Source organism: Panthera leo, chromosome D1 (assembly GCF_018350215.1).
Source record: "Panthera leo isolate Ple1 chromosome D1, P.leo_Ple1_pat1.1, whole genome shotgun sequence".
In the NCBI taxonomy this organism is placed as follows: domain Eukaryota; kingdom Metazoa; phylum Chordata; class Mammalia; order Carnivora; family Felidae; genus Panthera; species Panthera leo.
In genome coordinates, this window is record NC_056688.1 from 29,220,559 (window position 1) to 29,246,203 (window position 25,645).

At 39.7% G+C, this 25,645-nt stretch overlaps 1 protein-coding gene and 1 long non-coding RNA gene across 5 annotated transcripts in view; one reads left to right on the forward strand and one right to left on the reverse strand.

Annotated features, from left to right (window-relative positions):
• OPCML (opioid binding protein/cell adhesion molecule like) overlaps positions 1-25,645 on the reverse strand; it is a 499,188-nt gene that overhangs the window by 184,418 nt on the left and 289,125 nt on the right. The window lies entirely within an intron of this gene.
• On the forward strand, positions 11,831-25,376 carry LOC122200539. 3 transcript variants are annotated; one of them, XR_006193844.1, is made up of 6 exons: positions 11,831-12,110; positions 12,268-12,350; positions 14,050-14,406; positions 21,430-21,460; positions 24,079-24,238; positions 24,708-25,376. It is a non-coding gene; the product is annotated as an uncharacterized LOC122200539 (long non-coding RNA). The 3 variants fall into 3 exon arrangements; XR_006193843.1 differs by having other exon boundaries at positions 11,831-12,350; XR_006193845.1 differs by lacking the exon at positions 12,268-12,350.

The window sequence follows — 25,645 nt, forward strand, 5'->3', positions numbered from 1 at the left end:
AGCACTTTGCTAGGTGTTGGATAGATGGAGACTAAAGATTATGTCTGAGTCTAAAATCAGACCAGCTCATGGTCTGATTTTGAAAACAGATAATAAGCAGACGATTACAATGCACATAAGTTTCACCACAGTGGTGTAAGAAAGACACTTTATTTAACATTCAAATTTAAGAAAGGTTTTCCTGAAGAGATGACATCTAATCTGCATTCTGAGGGCATGAGCAGAGATGTTTCTGCCAAAGTCACAAGTAACTGCCAAGGCCTGGAGATGTGAAGATCATGGTTGTGATTTAGAGACAGTATAATAAATACCAGAGCTGATTTTAGAGTCTGTAGAAGAGGAAGCATATGAGCTGATAGAAGTCTTCAAGTCCTACTGACATCATGGATGGCTTTCTAAAATGTGCTTTTCATACCAGTGGTCTATATCAAAGCCTGCATTAGTTCTCCTGTGATGGTCACTGTTCATATAACTTAATATGACATTAGAAGGTCACTCTGATTGTCTTGTGGAGCATAGACTGAAGGGAAGTGAGGCAGGAGGAAGAACAGGAAAATTGGGGGTATCTGAGTAAGAAGTGAAAAGAATTTGTGTTAAGATATTGGTTTTAAACATAAAGAAAATTATTCAGGTAAATAAACTACTAGAAAAGTGGACTTAAACCCACGGATGATTGTCTTTGAAGGCATAAGAGAGAGGGAAGTGTCAAAGATGGTCCCCTTGTTTCAGTCTTTGGTAATTAGCAAGGAGATACAGTGACCAGATAAAATACAAGACACTCAGGTATATTTGCTTTTAAGTATTGAATGACATTGGTCAAATCATCACTTTTATATCCTAAATGCATACCATTTTTATTTGTCAATTGTAAATCAATAAAGCTGCAAGAAATAAAATTTAAAAAGTGAAAATTAAAAAATGTTGAAGGGGACATACTAATACTAAAAAATGATTTGCTGCCTCTCTGAACTTCAAGCTTAACAAAAAGTGTCCTGTTGTTGTTTTTCCTAAATGTGGCCACTTTCATGGAGCCATAGATATAGTGAACTGAATAGGAAGAACAGGAGGAGTAGATAAGGAGAACTTAGAGCTTCATTTTGGACCTATTGAGTAGAGGTGACTGACAGGATACTCAGCATGTATATCTAGCAGATGACTGCTTTAGGAGTTCAAGAGAATTGTCCAGACTGTTGAACTAGGATGAAGATTTTGAATCAGTGAGATCAATACAGGGAATTAGTGTGCACAAAGGAGGGCATTAATGGAATTACAGTGAGCCCTGCCATGACAGGTTAAACCTTGAGGAAGTATTCTTGAAAGAGAATGAAAAGGAGTGGGTAAAGGCATGTAAACAATGTGGCATAACATCATAGAAACAAGAAAAGAGTATTTCTATAAGGAAAAAGTGGCTAACAGCTTCCAAATCTATTGAGGGAGGAACTGTGTGAAGAAATAAGTCCAGCTACTTGGATGTTAATGATAACCTTGATATGTTAAGTTTCAATAAGGTGGGGATGGAAACCAATTATACATGTTCTTTCCACCTGCTCTATGCTCATAAACCCTTGAACCTGGCTGCTGAACTCATTTGCCTATAGTTGTCTTTATGTAAATCGTGGTTATTATTTCCACAAGAGGATAGTTTTATTAATTTATATATTAAGTTCTGCAAATAAATTATGGTTCACAACTGCAACAGTAAATTGCAAATATTTATTGAGCACCTGCAATAATCTAGCCAAAATGCTAGGTGCTACAGATATGCTAAACAATGCTGGATAATTCTGAGCTTCACAGAGTTAACAGTCTCAAGTAGATCTACCAGTATATGTTAATTTCAACAGAGCAATCTGTCCAACACAACTAATTGTCACCAAATACCAACTTTTCAGTGTCCATATGAACTTGAGATTTGTTTTGTCCCTAGTAATGAAAACCTGTGACAGATCCTTCAGTGAAAGTGAAGACTATTCTTATATCTTTTATTTTTTTAAGAAAAAGAGTAACCACAGAAAAACAATTTAGTTTTACTGTCACCATCCTAATGTATTCTAATGAGTCACAACTGTCTAGATTGACCCCATGTGAGGGAAAAGAGACCTAGACATATATGGGGAAGTAGCAGCCTTAGGCTACGCCTTCCCACCCACACATTTTCAGGGTACATCAAATGATATACAATACCCAGCCCTTCCAGATTTTCTCTTTAAAACAGTGTATATAATAAAATGAAAATAACGATGTTACACCTACTGTGTAACCACCTGTCAGTAAATTTATGAACAATTAGAAAATGAAAGTACTTTCCAGGGAGCAATTTGTAGAAGCGATAAAATGCTCATTTTTTCCAGAAATATAATAGGACAACAACTTTTCTCTTTTTTCCCCCTAAAACAGCTTTTGCAGTAATTAATCAGCTCTGCTTTGTTGTTGTTGATTTTTAATGTTTCAGTTCTTCAAAATGCCCTAGACAGGCACAACTGCAGGCCATGAAGGAGCCATTTAAAATTTCTAGGCTAAGTGAAGCTTAGAGCCTAGGATGTTTTGCGTTGCATAGGTAGTCACACTTCTCAATAAACTTGGTTTTATGCACACTGTCTCAGGGGTTTAACACTCAGAAACAGATGCCAGCATTTTCCCTTGTGCAACAACCATTAAACCCAAGACACTCCTGCAGAATCTATGTGCTTTTCCTGGTTAAGTTCATTAGCAAATGACCAGAGGTCTCCACATAGCATCCTTCAATAACAAAACTAACAAAGATAACCAGATATGTATAACATAATATAATGTAATGTAATATAATATAATATAATATAATTAATATAATATAACAATATAAATGACTAAATTTGATAGTGTTTTATGATGGATGAAGTCTTTCTTCTTTGCTATCCCATTTGCAGTATTGCCCAAGTGACATTATTCCCAATCTACAGTTGAGAAAGTAGAGGCTCAAAGAGGTAAAATCAGTTGCCTGAGGCTCCACAATAAGCAGAGGGCTAGTTAGCAAGCCCAGGTTTCTGGTTCTTTTTCTTGTTCCACTGTATGAAGATATTTTTCCAACACCAATTAACTAAGATTAATGCTTTCACCATTGACAAACAGAAGACAAGGATACTATCACCTCCCAAACAAAATGTGGTACCTTGGAGATAGAATTCTCAGATCAGTACCCTAAAGCCCATCCCAGGGCTAGTGAAATCTAACAAGGACTGTCATGGCTCCAGGTCCCTGGAACTCTTCTCCATGGTGGTCCTGTACTCCATCTGCCGGGGCCGTCCACGCCAAATCAGAGCCAGTGGATGGTGGCTGGCCTCCTGACCCACATCAGGCTCAGCCCCTGCTGCTGCAAACATCGATTTTCTAGCACAGCCATGTTTTTCCTCAGAGCAATCGGTGAGTCCTTTTCCCTCTGTTATTTCACCCCTTCCTTTTAATCTTTTTTATTTTTATTTTTCATCTCAAGTCCTTCTTTTTTTGTGTGCTTTTCGCTTCTTCAGTAGCCTTTTTATAGATTTCTGTGCCTCTCTCTCTTCTTTTCATGTTTGGTTCTTTTGTAAAAGGTCCTCTTTCTTCCTTTCTTTGTTTGTCTGACTCCTCTTTCTAGGATGCCTTTCCCCTCTATTCATTGTTATTCTCCCTGAGATTCTTCTCTTGTAGCTCTAGGGACTTGAATTTTGATCTTTACTGCTGGACTAAAGCTTTGTCATCCTTCTGTATTTTCTTTGTGAGTCAATTTTTTTTCCCCTCATCATTTTTCTTGGAGCAAAAAGAAAATATCTTTTACCAGTCTATATGATCCATTTGGTGGCTTGTGTTTTGACCTAAATGTTTGTTCTTCCTTTGATCATTCATTATTTTAATTATAGCTGTCAGGGCTCTAGAGGTGGAAGAAGACAATGGATGGTCCCTTTCCCAGAAACTGAAAACAGTTCTTTTCTTGTAGAATCTACAAATTCCATGGAGGACAAACTTGCTCCATGTCTCTTAAACAAAAGGCTTTAATCAACAATTCCCAAAGCTGCAGGCTTTGATATTATTTGTCTGTATGTTTTTATAGTGATTGAGATTGTGTGTGTGTGTGTGTGTGTGTGTGTGTGTGTGAGGTTTAACTTAGATGCAGCAAAGAATATAGATTTCAGTGTACAGGTCAGTGGACTTGTATATATGTATTCACCCATTTAACCACAACACAGATCAAGATAAAAAAACATTCCTCCTCCCAGAGTTTAATGCTCTTTCCTCTTTAATACCTCCTCAAATGATTGCCACTAATATGACTCTTGAATTTTGTATAAATGGAAGACTATAAGCAGTACTCCTCTGTGTGTAACTTCCTTCACTCACCATGATATCTGTGAGATTCCCATGTGTTGTCCGTATTTGTAGTTCGTTCTTTAGTAACTGCTGTGTAGTTTTTCACTGTACTTATCCCATAACTTATTAATCTATTATCTTGATAGGCACTGAGTGGTTTCTAGTTTGGGGTTATTGTAAAAAAAAAATTCCCACTCTGAGCATTCTTATTCATGTCTTCTAATGTGTACATATACAAAATTCTTTTGGAAAAATACCTAGAAGTTGAATCTGGGGGGCATAAAATAGATGCATGTTTAGGTTTAATAGAAATTACAAAGCAACTTTCTAATGGAGTTGAGGCAACTCCCAGCCACAGTGTCTGAGGTTTCAGTTGACACCCATTTTCACAAAGAAAATGTTATCAGTCTTTTCATTTTTGCCATCTGGCCAGCGTGAGAGATTCAGGTTGAAAACGCAACTGCACCAAATCCTGCAGTCTTTCAAAAGCCTGTGTATCAGATATGTAAGATATATATACTGCTCCTCAAATTCTCTTGGCCTCCTTAACTCCCAAATCTTTGGTCTCTTGCTCGGCTTCCTCAGCTCCCATGGCTGACCTCAAGCTGACCAGCTGAGCATGCAAAGTCTCTGGATCCTCTACCACATTCAACTTCTGATGAAATGCCATCTTTCAGGACACAAGATCTAGCTTCCCTAGTGGTTGCTGCAGGGGCCATGCAATGAAACTCAGAGGTCTGAGTAGTTAACTCCCTATAAACTTATACCAAAGGAAGATAGGAAATGAGTCAAGGAGCGAATCAGGTCAGTAAGTCCTCTCTTCATTCTTCTGATCATGGATGGTTTCAAAGCAGAGTCTCTCCCTGGGGCTGGTTCGTACACTTCTTACATGGCTGAGTGGGAACAGCTGGCAAGTGGTCAACTACAGATCTTCACTGCTCATCATCGATCTGCAGTCAGTATTGATAAGGTAACATCTCCTATCGCTTCCCATATTTCTCTTCCTCACTTCCCTTTGCTTTCACTCTCTGCCCTGGAAGTTCACCCCAAAAATGAAACATCGGCATTTAATCAGGATCTGTTTTCCAGGGACCCATAACTAAAAGCTTGGCTAAAACACTTCTTAAGATTTTAAATCAGTTTGACTGATATTATCAATTCATCTAATTTCTAGAGAACTGAAATATGAGGATGTTAATGGGGGACACCAAGACTAAAAAGGAAAAGAAAACCTATCTGAGAGTCTGAACAATTAAGTTCTACTCTTGGCATTCCTATTTGTGATTTCAGTGCATTTCTCTATGGCTGTGAGGCTATAGTTTCATTTCTTTTAAAAGCTCTCAAGGATGTAGTAGAAATGTCAAAGATACTCTATTAAAGGAACTTTAATATCAAATATAGTATCATGTGAAATTGCTTGCTCAGTAGTTATCATTCAACAATATTGTTTTTCTTTCTCTTCTCTCCAAAGAAAGGCATGCTTTAAAATTAAGAAAGATTCTTTTTTTGCAATATTATCCTGATCATCAAATCATTATCACCAAGATTTAAAAAGAAGTGATGTGATAAAGAGACTTTATGGCAAATGAATAAATAATATAATTAAAAAAAAATATGCTACTTCATCCAGCAGGGAATGGCTTCTTCCTTGTTGTAGGCCAATTTTATCAATGTTTTCATGCTCCTTTCTTCCAAGTCATCTTCTGTGTCACTCTGATTTCAACCCTTTCTGCTGCCGGTAGCATTCATCTGTTCACTCATAACTTATTCATCAAGTGCCTATTATATGCCAGGCATTATTTTGGTACTAGAAATAAAACATTGAACATAAACCGTATAGTATCCACCCTTATGGAATTTAAGGTTCATTGGGAGGAGATGTACATACTACAAAATTTTGAAAGTATGAACAATAATGCAAGAAGCATTTGGAAAAGAGGATTGAAATGCTAGGAAATTCTATGATAGGCAGGTTTGGCATAGTCAGGAGTTTGAGAGGAAACTGTTGAGGAAGAGACAGTTGAGATAAGATCTGGAAGCTAATAGGAGTTGACAAGGCAAATGGCGAGGTGAGAACACTTAGAGAGAAGGCAGCCAATGCAAAGACCTAGAGGTGAGTGGGGACTTGAGAGCCAGGAAGTTCTAAATGAGAGCACAGAATCTGAAGGGGAGAGTGTGTTTACATCAGGCTAGGAGGCAGCTGTGGATCAGAGCTCCCATGGGATGAAGGCTAGCTTAGGGACTTTTATAATTTTGTTAGGACCAATGGGGAGTTAAGTAAGGGTCTAAATATAGAGTGTGTTACAAACAGGTTACAATGGTTCAGCCACTCTAGAGAACAGTATGGAGGCTCCTCAAAAAGTTAAAAATAGAACTACCCTATGACCCAGTAATTACACTACTAGGCATTTACCCAAAGGAAACAAAAATGAAAATTTAAAGGGGTACATGCACCCCAATGTTTATAGCAGTATTATCAACAATAGCCAAACTATGGAGAGATTCCATATGTCCATCTACTGATGAATGTATAAAGGAGAGGTGGCAAATATATACAATAGAATATTACTAAGCCATCAAAAAGAATGAAATCCTGTCATTTGCATATCATTGCTAGAATGTAGTATGCTAAATGAAATAAGTCAGCCAGAGAAAGGCAAATATACCATATGATTTCACCCATATTTTACACGGTTTAAGAAACAAAACAGATGAACATGTGGGAAGGGGCAGGGAAGAGAAAGGGAGGCAAACCATAAGAGACACTTAACAATAGAGAACAAACTGAGGGTTGATGGAATGGGAGATGGGCTAAATGGGTGATGGGCATCAAAAAGGGCACTCATTATGATGAGCCCTGGGTAGTACATGTAAGTGATTTCACTCTTGAAATCAATATTACATTATATGCTAACTAACTAGAATTTTAAATAAAAGTTTAAAAAACAAAAACACTGTGTGTGTGTGTGTGTGTGTGTGTGTGATTAGACTTTTTGGGAAATAATTTGGACTGCATGGTGGCCAAAAATAGAAGCACAGCAGTTACAGAAACTGGGGAGAGGAAGGGATAAAGAGTTATTGTTTAATGGGTACTGAGTTTGGGATTATGAAATTATTCTAGAGATTGATAGTGGTAATTGTTGTACAAAATTGTGAATATACTAATTGTCACTGAATTATATACTTTAAGATGGTACAAAATAGTAAATTTTGTGTATATTTTACCATTTATTTTTTTTTAGAAAAGATATAGATTAAAAAAACACTTAGTAGGTTTTTGTAGTAATTCAAGTGATTGACAACAATATCTTATTCTAGATTATTGGGTGATGAAAACAGAAATAGGTGGGGAGATTTAAGATGTATTTTTGGAGAATGGTGGATTGGACTTCGTATGTGAGAGACAAGTTAGCTATTCACCAAACCTATTCTTCTCTTCTTGGGCACACAGCTAGACTATATTTTCTAGATGTCAGGGAATTCTAGCCAAAGGAATGTGGACAGAAGTCATATATATCACTTCCAAGAAGCCTAGCCCATAAAAATTAAAAAAAAAATAATAAAAACATATGAAAACAAGCCTCTCTCACAACAACAACAACAACAACAACAACAACAACAGTCCACATCTTTTTATGTTCAGTCTTTAACCTCCTTGCCAGTCAGCCTGTTAGGACCAGAGTTGACCTTGTCGCCAGGCTTTGAAAGGGGCAGAACCTCAATCAGGTTATATCCTGAATGATTGCATGGAACCTAGCACTTTGCCCTCTCCCAACTTTAGATAATTGGAATATCTGAACAAGCAATACAGTTTTATTGTGTCAAGCCACTAATAGCTTGAGCTGTGAGAAGCTGGAGCTACCCTACTTGTTATTTGTTTAAGACTGAATTATGATCCCCAAATTTCATACGTGAAGCCCCAACACCCAATGGGACTGTATTTGGAAATAAGGTCTTTAAGGAGGTAATTAAGGTTAAATAAGGCCACAGGCATGGCATCCTAATCTGATAGAATTAGTGTTCTTATAAGAGATCTCTCTCGCTTCTCTCTCTCTCGCTCTCTCCCTCCCTCTCTCTCTCTCTGTCTCCGTACATGCATACAGAGACATGGCCATGTGAGGACACAGCTAGAAAGCCATTTTCTACAAGCCAGGAAGAGAGTTCTCACTACAAACCAACCTTGATGGTACCCTAATCTTGGAATTCTAGCCTCCAGAACTGTGAAAAAAAATAATTTTTATTGTTTAAGCCATCCAGCCTGCGGTATTTTGTTATGTACCGAACTAATTAAAATAGTGCCAATGTTTAAAGGGACTGAGAGAGGTATATAAGGAAATGATCATATTTCTGGTTCATGGAACTCAGTGTATGGTGATGCCAAACACTTGTGTAGGCAACATTTGAGTTCAATTCTGGACATCTCGACTTTGAGGTGTCCCCCAGACATCCAAGAACAGATATCAAGTCAGTCTACTTGTAAAGTAAACGAACACTCACAGGCTAATGCTAAACACTAAATATATGTTTTGGCAAAATATACACTTTACCTGTTGCTTAGTTCAAACATTTTTCACTAATTGTTTTAGGAGGGTATATTCTGTCTTCCCTCAGGAATGAAAACCTCCTTGAACTCTTCCCCCATTTCTTTCCATAGTTCCTATCATATCATGAATATAAAAACATTCAATAAATGATTAAGTAGGTGAATTTGTTTTTTAAGAAGTGACTGGTGTCCAAGGGACAAAATCTTACCCAGACTACCTTGGAATTTTTAAGGTAAGACTAGACTGGTGGCTTAACAACTTACCTGCCACAATATTTCCCCAAATACATTTTTAATTACTACAAAAGAAAACTATAATTTATTTGTGACTATTGTCTTCCTGTTCATTGTTCTTGCTCCACACTAAAAATGTAAAAATAAGGACAAATTTTAGAATTCAAGTGGGGTTCATCTTAATTCTGTTCAAGCAAACATTATTGAGTGCTATTATCTACATTGCACATTTTAGGTGTTCAGGTTGACACAATCAATCTTTTGTTCCCCAAGGACAGAGTGTAAAAACCCCAAGGAAGGAGGTGTGGATATCATTGTAAAAGGCAGACTGATGATTTACATTATTTTATCCTTGGTGTTGTAGCAAAGCACTTAATGCAGAGATGACGCTTAACGTATTTCTCATTGAATATGCTTTCACTTAGTAGGTATTAAATATTTAGTGAACAAGCAGATAAAACAGTGGATAGACTACAATATAAATCTATCTGTGATTATAAAATATGTAACTCCAGGCATAAAAATCTAGGATTTCAGAGCAGGAATGGATTTCAAAGATCATATATTTCTCTCTTATTTTATACAGCAAGAAACATATCTAAGAAAGTTAATTCATATGCCTAAGACAGCACAAGTAATGGATGCTGAAGTAGTTTCTACGTCTTTTGACTCATCATACTATGTTCTTATAACCAAGTGATTATTTTCTACAAACCAGGCATTGGACCCTTGCATTAAAAAGATGCTGGCACCATAGCGGTACCTAAGGACCTTTTGTTACTCACAAGAAAGAAAATGGATCAGGGACCCAGTAAAGTTTTCAACACATGAAGAAAGAGCAGGTTGGTGGTCTGAAAGCTGATTTCTGCAGAGATATGCAGAATTTACTAGAAGAGAGGAGGGGAGCCTTGAGAACATAGGCCTTACTGAGAGCCACTCAGGCAGCTTGCCAGAGGGCATGCTATCAAAATGTGAGAGGCAGTCCCCTAACTCTTAAGCTAACTATGGACAAAATGACACTGGGGAGATGTGGATACAGAAGCAGGAGCCCAGCAGGGTGACTTTTGTACTTGGAGATGTCCCACTGACACTTGGGTCCAACCTTCATTACCATCAATAACACTCAGGCACCCTTCCTGTGGAATAGCAATGACTGCAGCTCCTCTCTCACCTAGTTGTGTTCTGTGGAACTGAAAGTTCCTGAATCCAAACAGAATCCTTTCCTGCCAGGAGCAGAACTTTGCATAATCATCATGTTTGCAGGCCAACTAAATGTAAATGTATGCAAATGTACTGGCAAAGTTGGCCTGGCCCTCAGGCTTTTGCGAAGAGGCTTTACCTGCTTGCAGAAGGTAAGTGAGCACTGCCTGCTTGGAGGGCAGAGGATTAAGGAAGAAGGAAGGGATGAAGGAATCAGTAGAAGAGGAAAGGGAACAATGGCACCTTCAAAAAGCAGAATGAGGGAAGGAGATGTTAACACAGGCCACAAGTAAGTGGGCAAGAACTGACTGAGCAACCAACCCCATTCACCTACCACCGGGACTGCTTTGATTCACAGTAGCTGCAGCCCAGGGAACATTTACTCTCTGAGACAGAAAATCACTGCAAGGGAATAGTTTCCGAGGAAAATGAGAGCATGTTCCAAATTGTATTATACCTAGAAATTATTTTCCCCTTCCTAAAGTCAGAGAAGTCTATAAAACCCTTCTTGCCATAGCCCAAATGGGCACTTTGTAGTTGATGTTGTTTCTGCTAGAAACCTTACCAGAACCTGTTCACACTGGCAGGGAAGCCCGGGAGGTACTCCACAGACTCCTGCAGTAGCAAGTAGGAATCAGAAAGAACTAGAGCAGGGGCACCTGGGTGGCTCGGTATGTTAAGCATCCTACTCCTGATTTCAGCTGAGGTCATGATCTCACGGTTTGTGAGTTTGATCCCTGTGTCAGGCTCTGAGCTGACAGTGTGGAGCCTGCTTAGGATTCTCTCCCTTATCTCTCTCTGTCCCTGCCTGCTCACAGGGTCTCTCTCTTGCTCAAAATAAATAAATAAACATTAAAAGAAGAAGAAAGAAAGAAAGGACTAGTGCAGGATACATTTAATAGATGAACTCTTGAGTGTCATGGAGGCTGAGCACTGAGGACACACTGAAAACCCACAGCAATTAGCATGCCATCTTTAGCCAAAGGAAATGAGCATTGTGGTGTAGGATGCTAAATCTCAGAGAGTGGTTTGGGCTCTGGAGAATGGAAGAAAGAATTAGGAGCCCCCAAATTAGCACAAGATTAGAGACAGGCCCGGGCTGCAATGGAGATCAACACCGCCTTAACCAGTCTTGACTGAAGAATTCTTTTAAAGCCTATGGAGGAAGGAAGGATGTGTATTTACCACCAGACTCATACCACAGCTATCCCTGAATAATATGTGATTCATAGTTTATTTTTGCTTGTACACACATGCCAAAATCAATATTTTTCAGTTTCCCTCAACCAAATATTTTTACTTATCATTAAATACTTATTGATTGCTCATTACATGTCAGATACATTTAATAAGCATTTTTGAGCATCTAATCTATGTCAGGTCCTGTGCCACACATGGGAAGTAAAAATTTTTGTCCACAGGGAGGTGCAAACTTTGTCCCCATCATCACAGTGCTTATTCTTTGGTGGGGCAATCAGGTATGTAGCTCCATGGTTCCAGCCCAGTGTGACAGAACAATAGCCTGGGGCAGGGGGTGAAATTTAGAAGGTCTCAGATCCTGTAACAACTGCAGGGACACATAGGGGAAGCCCCTGAACTAAGCAGACACAAGTGAGATACAATGGGCTTCATGGGTGGAGACAGACAGAGAGGTGGTCCCCACCAGGCTGTGCCTTCTGTAACCAGCCAGGGAAATGGCACTGCCTAGTGAAGGTCCCTGAACCTGGAGACTTCTCTTGACACCATTTCTGGAAAGCTTCTAATGAGAAGTCAAGCTCCTCATTAACAGATTAGTTCTGTGCCTTCAGAGCAGGTTGGTGAGTGTACTCCCCAGGGCTTCTCATCTGCCAATTCCTAGTCAGCAGGTACCACCTGGACTGGACCCAGTCTGAGGGAAAGGCAGGCCATGGGGAGGCTCAAGTGACTTGTATTTGAAATGTCATCACCTCCTGCTCACATATGTTCCTTAGGAGCACAATAGCCAAAACTCATCGAGGGCTCTGCTGTTGAAATGAAGATAGACCCAGAGGCACCAAGGCTTCTGATGATACTGGTGAGAGCCTGTCCTCCACCATCTGGAGGGAGGGTACTGGGAGGCCCTACCTTCTCACCCCCACCTTCTCCCCCATCAAGGCTGTCACACCTTAACTTCTTACATGCCCCAAAGTGCTCTTACTCCAGGAATGTCTCATCTGAGGTGTTTCCACCCTCTGCCTGGCACTTTCTCAAAGAGAGTTTCCTTTGCAAGTTGCCTGAGTGCCTGCTGATTGATCCCTGGTCTCTCTCAGAGCTATCTTTGGGTGTCTTTTTAATGGCCTTACCTTAATTGCATTTTCCTGTTTGTGCCATGCAGTCAGCATGCAGTTTAATAAAAGATTTTCAAGCTGCTGGGCCATTCTTCCCTCCCCACCTACATCTTATGTAGTAGAAGATTTTAAGCCTTATTTTTAAGGTGATTGATTTGGTGTGTTTTCCACTTTCCTTCCTGCTGTGGGGACATTTTGCCTCTATGTGTGATCATTTTTTTAAAAGCAACTTTGATTTTCCTGTCCCCTCACTTTCTACCCTGCTGTTGCAGAACCAAAGACTGGGAAGCTTTATTCCTCAAGGAGCTATTTTGCGTTTTCTGATTCTGTTATTGGTTGTTGGTGCTTTGGATTAGCTGTCGTCAGGGCTCAGGGCTTGTCATTCAACACTCACACAGTGAGTGTGTTAAAAGTGGGCATTTGAGGGGGGTAAGCTGGAGCCACGGACTTATTTTTTAAACTGGAGCATAAACTTTTTATTTTATTTTATTTTATTTTATTTTATTTTATTTTATTTATTTTACTTTACTTTAAATTACATTACATTATATCATATTATATTACTTTTACTTTATTTTAATTTACTTTACTTTGGATGTGATGCAAAAAGGGGAATTAATTACAAATGAAGCTATTACAAATGAATACTATTTTGTATGTAGTACAACCCTTGGTAGTGAACCCTTAAAACCCTTAAGTGAACCCTTAAAAGATGGAGTCTTCAGAAGGTATCCATGTTTTGCATTTCCTTATATAAGTCATATTTATGCAAGGATGGAAGGTTCTTAAGGAAAACACAGTCTTTGATGAAAGTTTTGATGATCAGTGATTTTTTTTCTTTTTGCCTTCAAAGTTGTCTATTTTATCTCTTAATTTTCTCTCAATGAGTGTAACTATTGAGACATCACACACAAACATAGATTTATATATATTCAGAAGATGACATAATTCTATCATTATCCATAAAATCCAATATAATTTATTAAAACATAGGAGGCCAGTGGGCTATATTTTTATGTGTTAAAACTGTATCAGGATGAATAGAGGGTAAGTAGTTCTTAGTACTCCTGAATCACCCTTCTGTAATGCCTGTCATGCAAACCTAGAGGCATTTTTAGAAATTAACCTAGTATCCTAAAATACTTTTAATATTTTAAAATTTTAATATTTTCTTTGTACAAGATCTAGTAAAGTATGAAGTGCTATCCATTTAATGCACAACAGTCTTAAGAAGGAGGTTCAACAGTCTTTATTTCCCACAACTTACTGATGAAGGTACTGAAATTTAGGGTAATACTTTTAAGGTCACAAAACAAGCAGCCAAACCATAAGTTATGTTTTGCAGACCTCCTACCTCCAAGTAGCCTGGTGAGTGGGTTTCTTTTCTGTGTATGTTTTCATGAAGGTTTGGTTATCAACACTGCCTTTTCTGTTGGATTTCTCTAGGTCTTACAGCACTTTAGAAACGTAAACCCAACCATCAGTTGCCTGAGATGTGACCACTTTTCACTGTTGGTGTCTGGGGAACAGGAAGATGGCAGAAAGTAGGATTCAGAAACATTGCCTGAGCCTGATGCTCCACATGAGTTGTTGCATCAGTTTCTCTCCGCCTCTTGCAGAGGACATGCTCAATGAGCTAAAGCAGAGTAGCAGACAAACAAGTGACAGCAGGCATTGTGGAGAGGCCATGGAGTGTCCTGGGAACCAATGTGAAGTATGAGTTGCACTGGAGAAGCCCACACGGAAAGCCTCAGGAACCAAAGGCAGCTGAGCTTGGCATAGGGCGTTGCCACCTCCATAAGGGTAGGTATCTTCAGTATACTAGGTCTGGGCTCCCCTGTTTCCCTTTCTCTTGACCACTCTTCCCCTTCTCTGCTTCCTTTATTTACAAAGGCATCCACTATTTGCATCTTTGTAGCCCTCCTTAGACATCCTTGGGATCTTCTTCCATCTCTTCTCTTGTCGCCTTTTTCTTTCCTAAATATTCCTGGCCCAAGCCCCACTCCTTCTACCCTCCACTTCCATGGGCTACTTAAACTCCTATCCAGTGAAACAAGAGGTGTAACCCCCCCTCCTCCACATCCCTCTCTTTCAATTAGCTCAGTGTGATCTGTTTTGGAGAACTTTGTGCAAAGGAGAAAAGTTATGTGCGTGGGTGTTGTTAGTAGTAAATTAAGCATAAAATCTATATTCTGAACCAAAAATTGACTGTTAACTCTGTGTCAGAGGGAGACCACAGTTCTTGTCCTGGAGCAACTTGTGCCTTGGAAATGAAAAACGTCTGGACTGTTATTAGATCTTAGGCCACTGCGGGAGTTTTATAAAGCACTCTGCTCCATCCAGATTTCTCACTTGGCATTTCTGGGACACAGAGAATCTCTTCTGTCAAGCTACAAATTCATTTAAAATCTGTGCTTTCTCCCTGAAAAATTCTACTACCTAAAATAGCCAATAACAATATGATAATTAATTATTATCTCTATTATAAGATAGAGCTTTTTCTTTTTTCAGCACTCACCTCAATTAAGGTGACATTCTGAATGCAGTATTTCTGTAGGTCTGTTAATCACAATTCACACATCAAATACAGGGAACTCCCCTCTGCTTTCAACTAATAAATAACACAATCATAAAACTCCAACTCCTGGAGGATACCCTTACTTGAGGATTTTAGATCAGCCAGGTACCTGTTATGTTGTTTTTGAGGGGGAAGAGTCTATCTGAACAGAAATTAAGAAGGAATTAAGAAGATATAAAGAGAATAGGAAGTGAGGAGAAGGAGAACTGTAAGAGAGGGTAAAATCTATTCCAATAATATCTTCTTCTAAAGCTGTTTATGATAAAAAGAGGATTAGGTAGCCTGTATTCCTGCTATATTGAATTAAATCCTAGGCCGCCTTCCTTAGGCACTCACAGCTCTGAGAACATCAATCCTGTCACGACAAAATAGCCCTTGGGAAAAGGAATCCTCCTGGCAGTGTGCCATCCTGCTCTTATAAACTGTTAACCGTGGTAATGAACCAATCCAAGAGACATATTAATAATGACATGAAGAGACACATTTATTGTTGATTGTTGAGATGGTGGCAGATTTATTGTGAGCTTGCCAGGAGGGAGGGCTTGGCCCAGCAATGGTGCAATTAAAAACAAATTGAATACAGGGACAAAGAATCAATAATCTAACAGGGCAACTTTTAGTTTGCAAAATACAAATATAAATTAATTGACCTGAACACAGTTGCTAACTGGTCATTAATGTCTGCTTGCTGGCCAATCACAAGACATCGCCCATCCCATTATGTTTATTGCATCAAGCTGGGTGCACACACTTTCAGCTCTGTCTGCCAGGGCTGCCCTCTGAGGCATCTTGTTTAGAGGTGATTTCCAACTCCACCAGAAGAAAGTGGTTATATCAGATCTTTCCCCTTGAGCTCTGAATTCTGAAATTAAAAAAAATGTTTCACTAAGAACTCTATTCAATAGGAATATTTTCAGTGCCTACAGTGGACATCAATCCACCCTAAGCACAGGAAGGCAAAGGTATCAAATCCAAGGTGGATGCTGCTTTTTGTGATATGGTCTCTAATAACCTCCAAGATAGGATATTTTGCCTTTATTTTTATGGATTAGAAACATTTAATATAAATGTGGTAACTGGTCATGCCAATTCAGATTGTGATTGCACCCATATAAAAAAAAATATGACACTAACTCTGGCCCTTGTCTTCAAGGAAATTATAATCTGGAGGTAGAAAAGAGTGAAATCCACCAATAGCTGAAATATAAAATAAAAAGTTTCAGTTATTCTAAGAGAGTGTAGGTAAAATGGTATTAGAATTCCAAAGAAAGCCTTTGGCTTTGGATATTTAACAAATCTAAAATTGTACTGTCCAATATTATAGCCACTAGCATATGTGGCTATTTTTAATTAAATTAATTATAATTAAATAATACTAAAAAATTGGTTCATCGGTCCTACTAGCCACATCTCAAGTTCTCAATAGTCACCTATGGCTAATGGCTACCATGTTGGACAGTGCAAATATAGAACAATCCCATCATCACTGAAAGGGCTATTGGGCAGGTAAGAGGTCTATGGGACAGTGCTGCTTGAAAGGGTCTGCAGAATTTGGAATCTCAGAGAAAAGAACATTCAAGACAGATGGATGGTGTGAGAAATTGAAAAGCAGGCAGAGCACTGTGGGTAGGGGTTTTACAAAGACAAGTTTGCCTACATTGTGTGTAGGATACACAAATGGAATAACAGAAAGCAAGAGTGGAAAGTAGGCTTGGCTTTTAATTGTTTAGCAGTTGGAAAAGCGATCTAAGAGGGTTTGACTTTATCATCAATAGGGAGTCATTACAATCATAAGGAGAGGGGAGTGACATGATCAGATGTGTGCATCAGGAATGTTTAGACAATGGTGTTAAATTCAATTAAGAGGTGACAGAGACAGGATTGTGTAGCAATTACGATGTGACTAAAAAGTGGCTTGGGAGTAAGATTTTGCACTTTGATGGAACAGAAAGGAAGACAATAACTTTATTGGACATATCTGCTTTGATAGAGAAGAAAAAGAAAGAGAAGGGTCAAAGTTTATGCAAAGTTTTGTACAAGGATGGTGTGTCTATGAATAGGAATATGAACTAAAAGAGGAAGAACAAGATTTTGAGCGAAGAAGGTTAAGTACAACATGGGACATGCAAAAATGCCTATGGATGCCCAATATGAAGAGTTCAGGGACAAATCAGAAATTAGAGGATAGAATTATGGAAGCAATTCACAACCAGAAATATTGATTTAGCAGGATGATATAAACCTGATATTAACTTTGAGAAGGATGTTGTAATTACTAAGATAACTAGAAGGATAGAAAAAGATTTAAGGAAGAGAGACCCTAATTCTAGAGATATTAGACTGAAATCCTTTAACCAGAAATAACCTGGCAAGGAAAGTATGTGTATTGTAAATGAACTGCTGTGGCAGTCTGGCCTGCCTATATAAAAGGGATGGAATTGAGAGGAAGTTCCAAGTGGGGGTTTAGTGTGGGCTCTCCCTACAGACTGGACACAGCTGAAATCACAGGTCTTATCAGCTGGTGACCCAAGGCAAGCTTCTTAGCCTTCTGGACTATTTCCTTATTCAGAAAAGTAGGAAAATATATCCCACCTTCTGGGCTTAACTGGAAAATAGAATTGGACTATGTCTGTAAAATGACTGCCATACTAGGTACTCAGTGCATGATAGCCATGATTTATGATTATTAACAAAAATCCTGTTTTACTTCACTACTATTACTTTTAAATTCCTATACCTATGGAGGAGAATTATTAGTGAGTAAATAGTCAAAGGCTTTTTGGTATCTTTATGAGAAGCCAAACTAGGATAAGTACAGAAGATAGTTATTTTTGCCAAGACACTGTGTGTGAGATAAAACTTGTTAACTAGGGACCCAACTCCAGGTTTCAGAACACAAGTCAGGCTCTCCAAATATGTGTACACACACTATACATAGGAAAATATTAGTATTCTGAATTTACATATTACTCTGTCTCTAAGCTATGACTAATCTTGTGGGTGGTGAAGTTTGAAATCTTATGTAGGATCCTGACTATATGAGAGCCATGATGAACTTTAATCTATTAGAATTTATGAACATTTAGTAATTTATCTTCTTCTAAAATGTGATTGCTTCCTCTGCCCACAACAGTAAAGATCCTCTTGTATTTACTTGAGATATTGACAGACTAGCTTCTTAGGAAATGAGCTGAGCTCACCATGCAAATTGAGTAGAACATAACAGGCATTTCATTTTCTTCTCCATCTCCACATTAGTGATGATTTTGAGAACAGACTTTATGACTGTTCCATTTATTTAATTCACTTACTATATTACTATTATTATTATTATTATTTTAGATAAAGAGCATGAGTGGGGAGAGGGGAAAGGGGAAAGGGAAAGAGAGAATCTTAAGCAAGTTCCATGCTCAGTGTGGATCACAACTTGGGACTAAATCCCACGACTGTGAGATCATTCATGACCTGAGCCTAAATCAAGAGTCAGGAGCTCAACTGACTAAGCCAACTTGGTACCCCCTATTTCTTTAATTCCATTGAAAATAAGGCAGATGACAGCCCCAGGCCCTGGCACTTCTCTTTCTGGCTACTGTATATATCACTAGGTGCCTGGATTGGTAGCACCGTCTTAGATCATGTGTCTGTGCCTCAGTATAAGCCCACACATTTTAAAAGCCAGAACTCTCAAATGAAAATGTTGCCCCCTTGGCAGACAGGGTCATACCATCTCCAGCCCCGACAAAGTGTTCATCCAGTGTCTAATTTTGCTCAGATCTCATTCACCATGGAAAATCCAACTCTTCCTATTCCTAGAACTCAAAGATTTTAAGCGTTACAAGAAAAATTGAGCATATACTCCCCCTCCCAGCCTTTTCTAGAGGGAGGCTAAACCTACATATTTTTTAAACATTTATTTATTTATGAGAAAGAGAGCAGACACATATGAGCAGGGGAGGGGCAGAGAGAGAGAGGGAGGCACAGATTCTGAAGCAGGCTCTGTGGTGTCAGCACAGAGCCCGGCATTGGGCTCAATCTCATGAACTGTGAGATCATAACCTGAGCCAAAATCAAGAGTAGGATGCTTAACCCACAGAGCCAACCAGGTGTCTTGGCTGAACATATATATTTAATGGAGGGTGGGACGGAATTCCACAGGCCAAAAAATAGCCATGAAGCCTGTGAAAACTGTGTGTACATGTATGCGTGACCATGAGTGGCTGTGTGTGTGTGTGTGTGTGCGTGTGCTGTGTGTGTTGTGTGTGTGATGATCTTAGCTTCTAAGCAGAGCAGAACAAAGTCCCATATTTCTCCTCACAAGGACAGGAGCAGAAACTTGATAAAAGGAGGTATGTTCTTTGTTACAAAATGTGTCTTGGACTGTGTTGTAGCCAACTACACATGATGTCACGAGAGGTGTAGCAACCTGGGAGACTAGGTGGAGTGAACATCAATCCAGCTCCAGCTACATGGCTGACAAAGTCAGATAACAGTTGAGTAACACAGTCTGAAGAAAGGGATAGAATCTTTGAATGGAGAGTGAGAGCATGGGCTTCATTCCAACCCTGAGGCAGAAGGAGACCAGGTCAAGTGTGAAGAAAGCCTGCGTGGGGATACCATTCTTGTGAAAGAAGGCTTTTGAGGTACCTTCCTCTATTGTATTCTGGGGGTATTCTGAGGGCAAGAACTTCATTCCTATCCCCTCTAAGTTGTAGTTGCCTTCTTAGTTTATCCAGTCCCTAAACTAAAAATGTTAGCATAGGGGCGCCTGCATGGCTCAGTCAGTTAAGCATCCAACTCTTGATTTTGGATCAGGTCATGATCTCACAGCTCTTGGGATCAAGCCTCATGTTGGGGCTCTTCACTGAATGTCTCTCTCTCCCTCCCTTGTTCATGCTGTCTGTCTCTCCCCGCCCCCAAATAAGTAAAATAATCCTTAAAGATAAAAGAATGTTAGCATATATTACACTGTTGGATGTGGGTTATGGCGGCTTACAAATATCAGAGTGGAACAGGGAAGGAGAGGATGTCTTTCTTTTCCATCCTCTGAGCCACAACCACTGTGGGTGAGCAATGCTCAGAGTCACCACTAAAAATGGTGTGAGCAAGGGGACCTCAAATCTTAAGGTCTCTGAAGAAAATACAAATGAGAAAGAGGATAAGAGCAAACCTTTCTGACTTCCCCATCAATGGGTGAAGGAGGAAAAGCCGGGGAGTAGAGATGCCTGGCTATACAAAAATCCTCCAGAGAAATTACATTAATAAATCCTAAAATATAATAACTAGAAAGGACTTCCTTACCATTTCTTCAACACTTCCATTTTAAAATAGAGAAAATGAAGCCCAGAGAAAATCTTCTAACTTATTTTGTACTATGGACTCTTTGGCCTGTGTGTTTTATTTGCACATGCACATAGAATTTGCAGCTTATAGACCCTTTCTCAGTATCTTATTTTCAAACGCAAAATATAATTTGCATAATATATAAGATCAAGGTATGCACATGTGTATCTGAATAAAATTAAGTACACTGACTTTTATTATTCACCCAAGGATAAGAAGCCAGGAAGGGAACCCTAAAAATACAGTCCTGGAAGTCAAGAGCAGTACTCAGGCTGGGGAGTGAGTTTTCTGATGCAGTCTTGTTCTTTTCTACTTTTCCACCCTGACTCTGTGAAGAACAAGTGTGATTATAATTTAAAATAGAGACTGAATAAATTAAATTTATTTCAGGTTGACTGGTTGCTTTTCTTTAGGCCCAAAATTACACATGTTAATTGAAATGACTGTAATATTTGGGAGAAGAGGAGAAAATAGCAGAAGAAAAGAGGTTGGTTACAAAGGAAAATCTGAAAATAGGTTGCTCCTTGGCACAACTGTGACTTGCAGGGCCTGCTTCCCCTGCCTGCTGCACATGCTCCCCCAGAGCCCTGCCCCACATCTGCTCCCCGGCCTCAGACTCAGCCTTGCCACTCCACCCCTGCAAATCTCCTTGGTATCCACTCTTCTTAGCAGTACTTTAGAACTTTTTATATTTCTCTCACTAATAGTGACATTTACCTGTCCTTTTATTTAGCTATGAAGTAGCAGTCTGGTGTGTGAACATACTGGATCTAGAATCATATCATCTGGCATTTTTTATTAAGTGATGCTTTGCCACTTACTGGCCAGGGTAACTTGGACAAATGACTTCAACTCTGAATCTCAATTTCTTTTCTTGGAATATGGTAATTTTCTGTTTTGTCTCCCAGGGCTTTTGTGAAGAATTAATCAAAAGATTATGTAAGTAACATGTTTTTACTCTATTTTGATAGCTGTTTTCCAGACACAAATCTAGTGAAGAGAATTTAAAGCATTTAGTAGGTGCCATCATCTTTGGACAGTTTTAACCTCTCTAAGCCTCAGCTTCCTTATTTTTAAAATGTAAATCTGATGTAGACTTTGTAGGGTTAGTGTGAAGATCAACTGAGCTAAGGTTTATGCTTAATGTGCCCAATTCAGAAGTTGGCTGGTACTCAGCAGAATCTAGGACTGGACTGGTTCACAAATCAGACTTCTATAAACTCAACATTGGGTACCAACCAGTCTCACCTGAATTGACTCCAGGCTCAAAGACTCAAAGTGTTTTGCAGACACAAAAATTGCATGATGTTGCTGTGGAGTCTCAGATGTGAGAAATTCACATAGTTCGGCATTTCTGGCAATTTGCATAAAATTAGGCTGAGCAAGAGGAGTTTGTTCCATGAAAAGAAGTACCTGGTAGTAAACAGATTTCTGAACTAGCCAAGAAAGCAGACAGAAAATGTCAACATCCAGGGAGCAAAGAGCCAGCACATCTTCCTGCCGATCCATCCTGGACAAAGACTATGACCATGGTGACACCAGATATCCACAGAATTTCAGAGTGCTGAAGACTTCATGACAATTAGAATCACAATTAGATACTGGATTCTCAGAGGGGCCAGAGTTTTCAGTACTTACATAGGATAAAGAGGTAACATTTAAAACGTGTATCCCTGGAGTGATGAGCTACTAGTAAATTAATTATCTTCTTTGCTTCACTCAGCATCTCTATACCATTTGTTGTAGCTTTGGCATCCCACCCCCACTGCTAATTTTCTTCTTGAGCTTTGTCCTCAATTTCTGATGATACAATGTAATATCAGTAGCAGGGAAAAAAGGGGGGTGTGTGGAAAGACAGGATAACTGAAAAATTCCCATGGATTTAAATTAGAGAAATAACCTCAGACATGGCTGGCAGGGGGGATGCTGGAGCATGCTGGAGAAACATTGATCTTGGAGTCATATGGCCATAGTTCAAGACCCAGCTCTGCTACTTACTCACAGGAGACCCTGGCTGCTCTCTTAACCTCCATGAACTGCAGTTATTTAATTTGCAAAACGAGGAGAACAGTCACTGCACTTCAGCCTCCCAGGGCTTGTTGTAAGGGTCAAATGAGACAAAGATTGTGACCAGTGCTGTAAAGTGCTAAATAAATGCATGTTATCCCTGGTATATCTCTTAGCTTGTCACACTGAAGACCCTTATCCCTCCAGGGAACTGTTCCCAATTACTGTCCATTCCAAGTTATCTGGACAGTGTCTGGCTCATTCCCCACCCCGATCTGCTTGCAAGGGGCTTTATGATCACTGCCTTCAGATGCCATTTCATTAGCTGTATCAATCTGTTCTTCCATTCATTTTACAAACATTTGCCGAATGCCTAGTATGCCTCTGACAGTGTACTATGTGCTGGGGTTGGATATAAATAAATTATGGTCTCTGTTGTTCTGTAGGAATAGTTAATTTCAGAAATCTTACCTACTGTCATGTTAATAGGTTCATAATGGATCTCAAATATACCTTTTCTGATCCTGAGCTACACCTTAGTTCTATAGCACATGTTTAATATTTGTGCTTTCCTTGTCCCTAAACCTAGCAAGACTAATGCTTTCCTATCCTAGAGGCCCAGGATCCTAATTCCATGATTATTAGCCATGCCGTCGATATTTCCCCAAACTCAAAAATGGAAATGATATCCTTTTAATTCTTCCTCTTTTAAGGCATTAAGATTAATCCTCTCAATTTCCCTTGGACAATATCTTGAACTTTCTCCATTTCCACAGGTAGACATACAACCCACTCACATCACACATTGGGGTGACAGGAGTAACCTCCTCCCCAATACTTCTGCTTCTCTCTACTTCACTCCATCCCCAACAGAGCTGCCAGGTTGATTTTCCTACCTGACTAATCTGACTCCACAGCAACACCTCTCTCTTGCCCTGGATTTTCTTAATACCTAAGTATACAGTCTAGGTCATGTTATCATACATATTCACATGGTGCTTTTTAAAATTATTCCCTCAGAGGTCAAGATGTGTCATGGGTATCAGTGATAATATTTTAACGAATGCAGCTCTCTTGAAGAGGACTTGGAAACTAATGCTATCAGGTATGTGGCAAAGGTCACCTTATAAAACAGTAAAGGACAGGCTCTGAGGTTAGTGACAGAGCCTCTCTGAGTTCCTCACTTTGCGGCAACAGGGAGCAGCAAAGCCAGGGCCCCATGGGACTGCTCTCCCTTCTGCTAATGGCACTTGGTTGGCAGAGGTGACGAGATTCTAACATTCTCAAATGGACAGAAGATAAATCAACCTCTCTCTCTCTCTAAACAGACATGTTGCAGCTCGGAAATTTTTCAGTTTTTCTCATTGCAAAATCAATAACCATCAGCAGTTTGAAATTAAAGGCAAGATTAGGCCTCAGTTTTATACATGCCTTATTGTATTCCAAAAGCTTTCTACTCAGTCAGATAAATCTTCTTTAAGAGGATTAGGAAACTTTCATTATCTTTATCTAACCTGAACTAACACTAAGTCTGAAAAATTAATCTATAGACTGGACAAAAGCCGATAGCTGCTGGGAAGAAGGAGGACTCTTGGACTTCTTTCTAATTGAGCAGTGGGGTCTCTGCTTCCTCCCACTAGAAATTCAACTGGTCTCCAAAGAAAGAACAAGTCACCCATTGCTAACCAAGACAGAAGAGAATGCAGCTCTGTGAGTGCCTTCTTTTTACCTCTCAGTAAATGTAAAGGCCCATCTGCTAAGTGTTCAAGGGAAGGTTGTCTCCTCCCACCTCCACCCACCCTGATCTTTTGCATTGGATTTCACACCTCAGTTGTCCAGAGTTATAAGAGTCTCTTGGTCTGCAATGTGGAGACTGTGAGGAACTGACCTCTGAAACTGCAGTCACTCCATGGCTCTGCTCTCGCCTCTTCTTGGACTCTTGCTGACTCAAACCTATGAAGCCCACAGGGAAACACCACTGGGTTCCATATCCAGCCCAACGAATTGCTCCAAGGGCCTTATGAAGCACATTATCCCTGAAGCTCTCCATCACTAGCACTTTATGGCCTGTATTGACTTTGACATGCTTACACAATCTGTCTTATTTCCTGAAAAGTGATAGCCTTGTTCTGTTTGAGTCTGTTTCTGTACAGTGCCTGACAGTTCTTTTTTATTTCAGTGCTGCATTTCCTGAATTTGAAGATAACTTTGCTGTCAAGGCCATGAAGGTGCCATGGAGGCGTCACTTCCAATGCTGAGAATTTCAGCTCCTCTGGAACTAAGCCCAGGTGGCAGGCGGGGTAGTGAGAACTCACACCCCCTTGTTTTCTGCACCCCCAGAAACTTTCAACAGACATTCCAGCTCATCTCAGATAACTGATCTCACCAAGTGCCTCCACCATCCTCTGAGAAGAAGCATCAGACATGACAGCTGCCTTTATCTCCAGATGGCAGGCCGTCTTGTAGTTCCAAAGCAGTGATCATCACCAAGCCATACCCCTGGGTGGGACATGAGTGGAGAATGGAAACAGCAGAGTGTACAGACATCTGTGGTATGCAGGCCAATGTGGGTGTCTGAAAGCACTTGGGGATGAGACAAGGGCTTGGAGGCTGAACTGAGGCTGGGCTTCAAGCAATATGGCAGCACCCAGGGCCTGGTGGAAAAGAAAGCTGCAGCAGAATGATTTCTGGTCCAGCACAATGCCATTACAAATGTCCCAAGAACCAGAGACCTGGATGTTAAGCTAGCAAAGAGCTGTTTCAGCCAAAAGAAAGAATGGCCACCCTGATTTTTACAAGTGAATGAAGTGTGAAAAGACACTAACCCCTATTCAAACTCTCCATGAAACCAACTGATGTGAGTAAAGTATTTTTTTTTTTAGTAAAGTAGGGGTGAAAACATCCACATTATCTAAGCCAGGATGCAGCAAACATTTCATAAACTGGAAACAATTCGTCAAATATACTACATATGGGAATTGATAAAAGGCACTTTTTAAAGTCTGAATCACACACAGGGACTCTTTCTGAGATTTCAGTGTACAGCTCCAAGAGGTAAGTATAGGAGACTCTGAGAAAGGTCTACCCAAGTCTCTCATTTGGTGGAGGAAGGCTGTG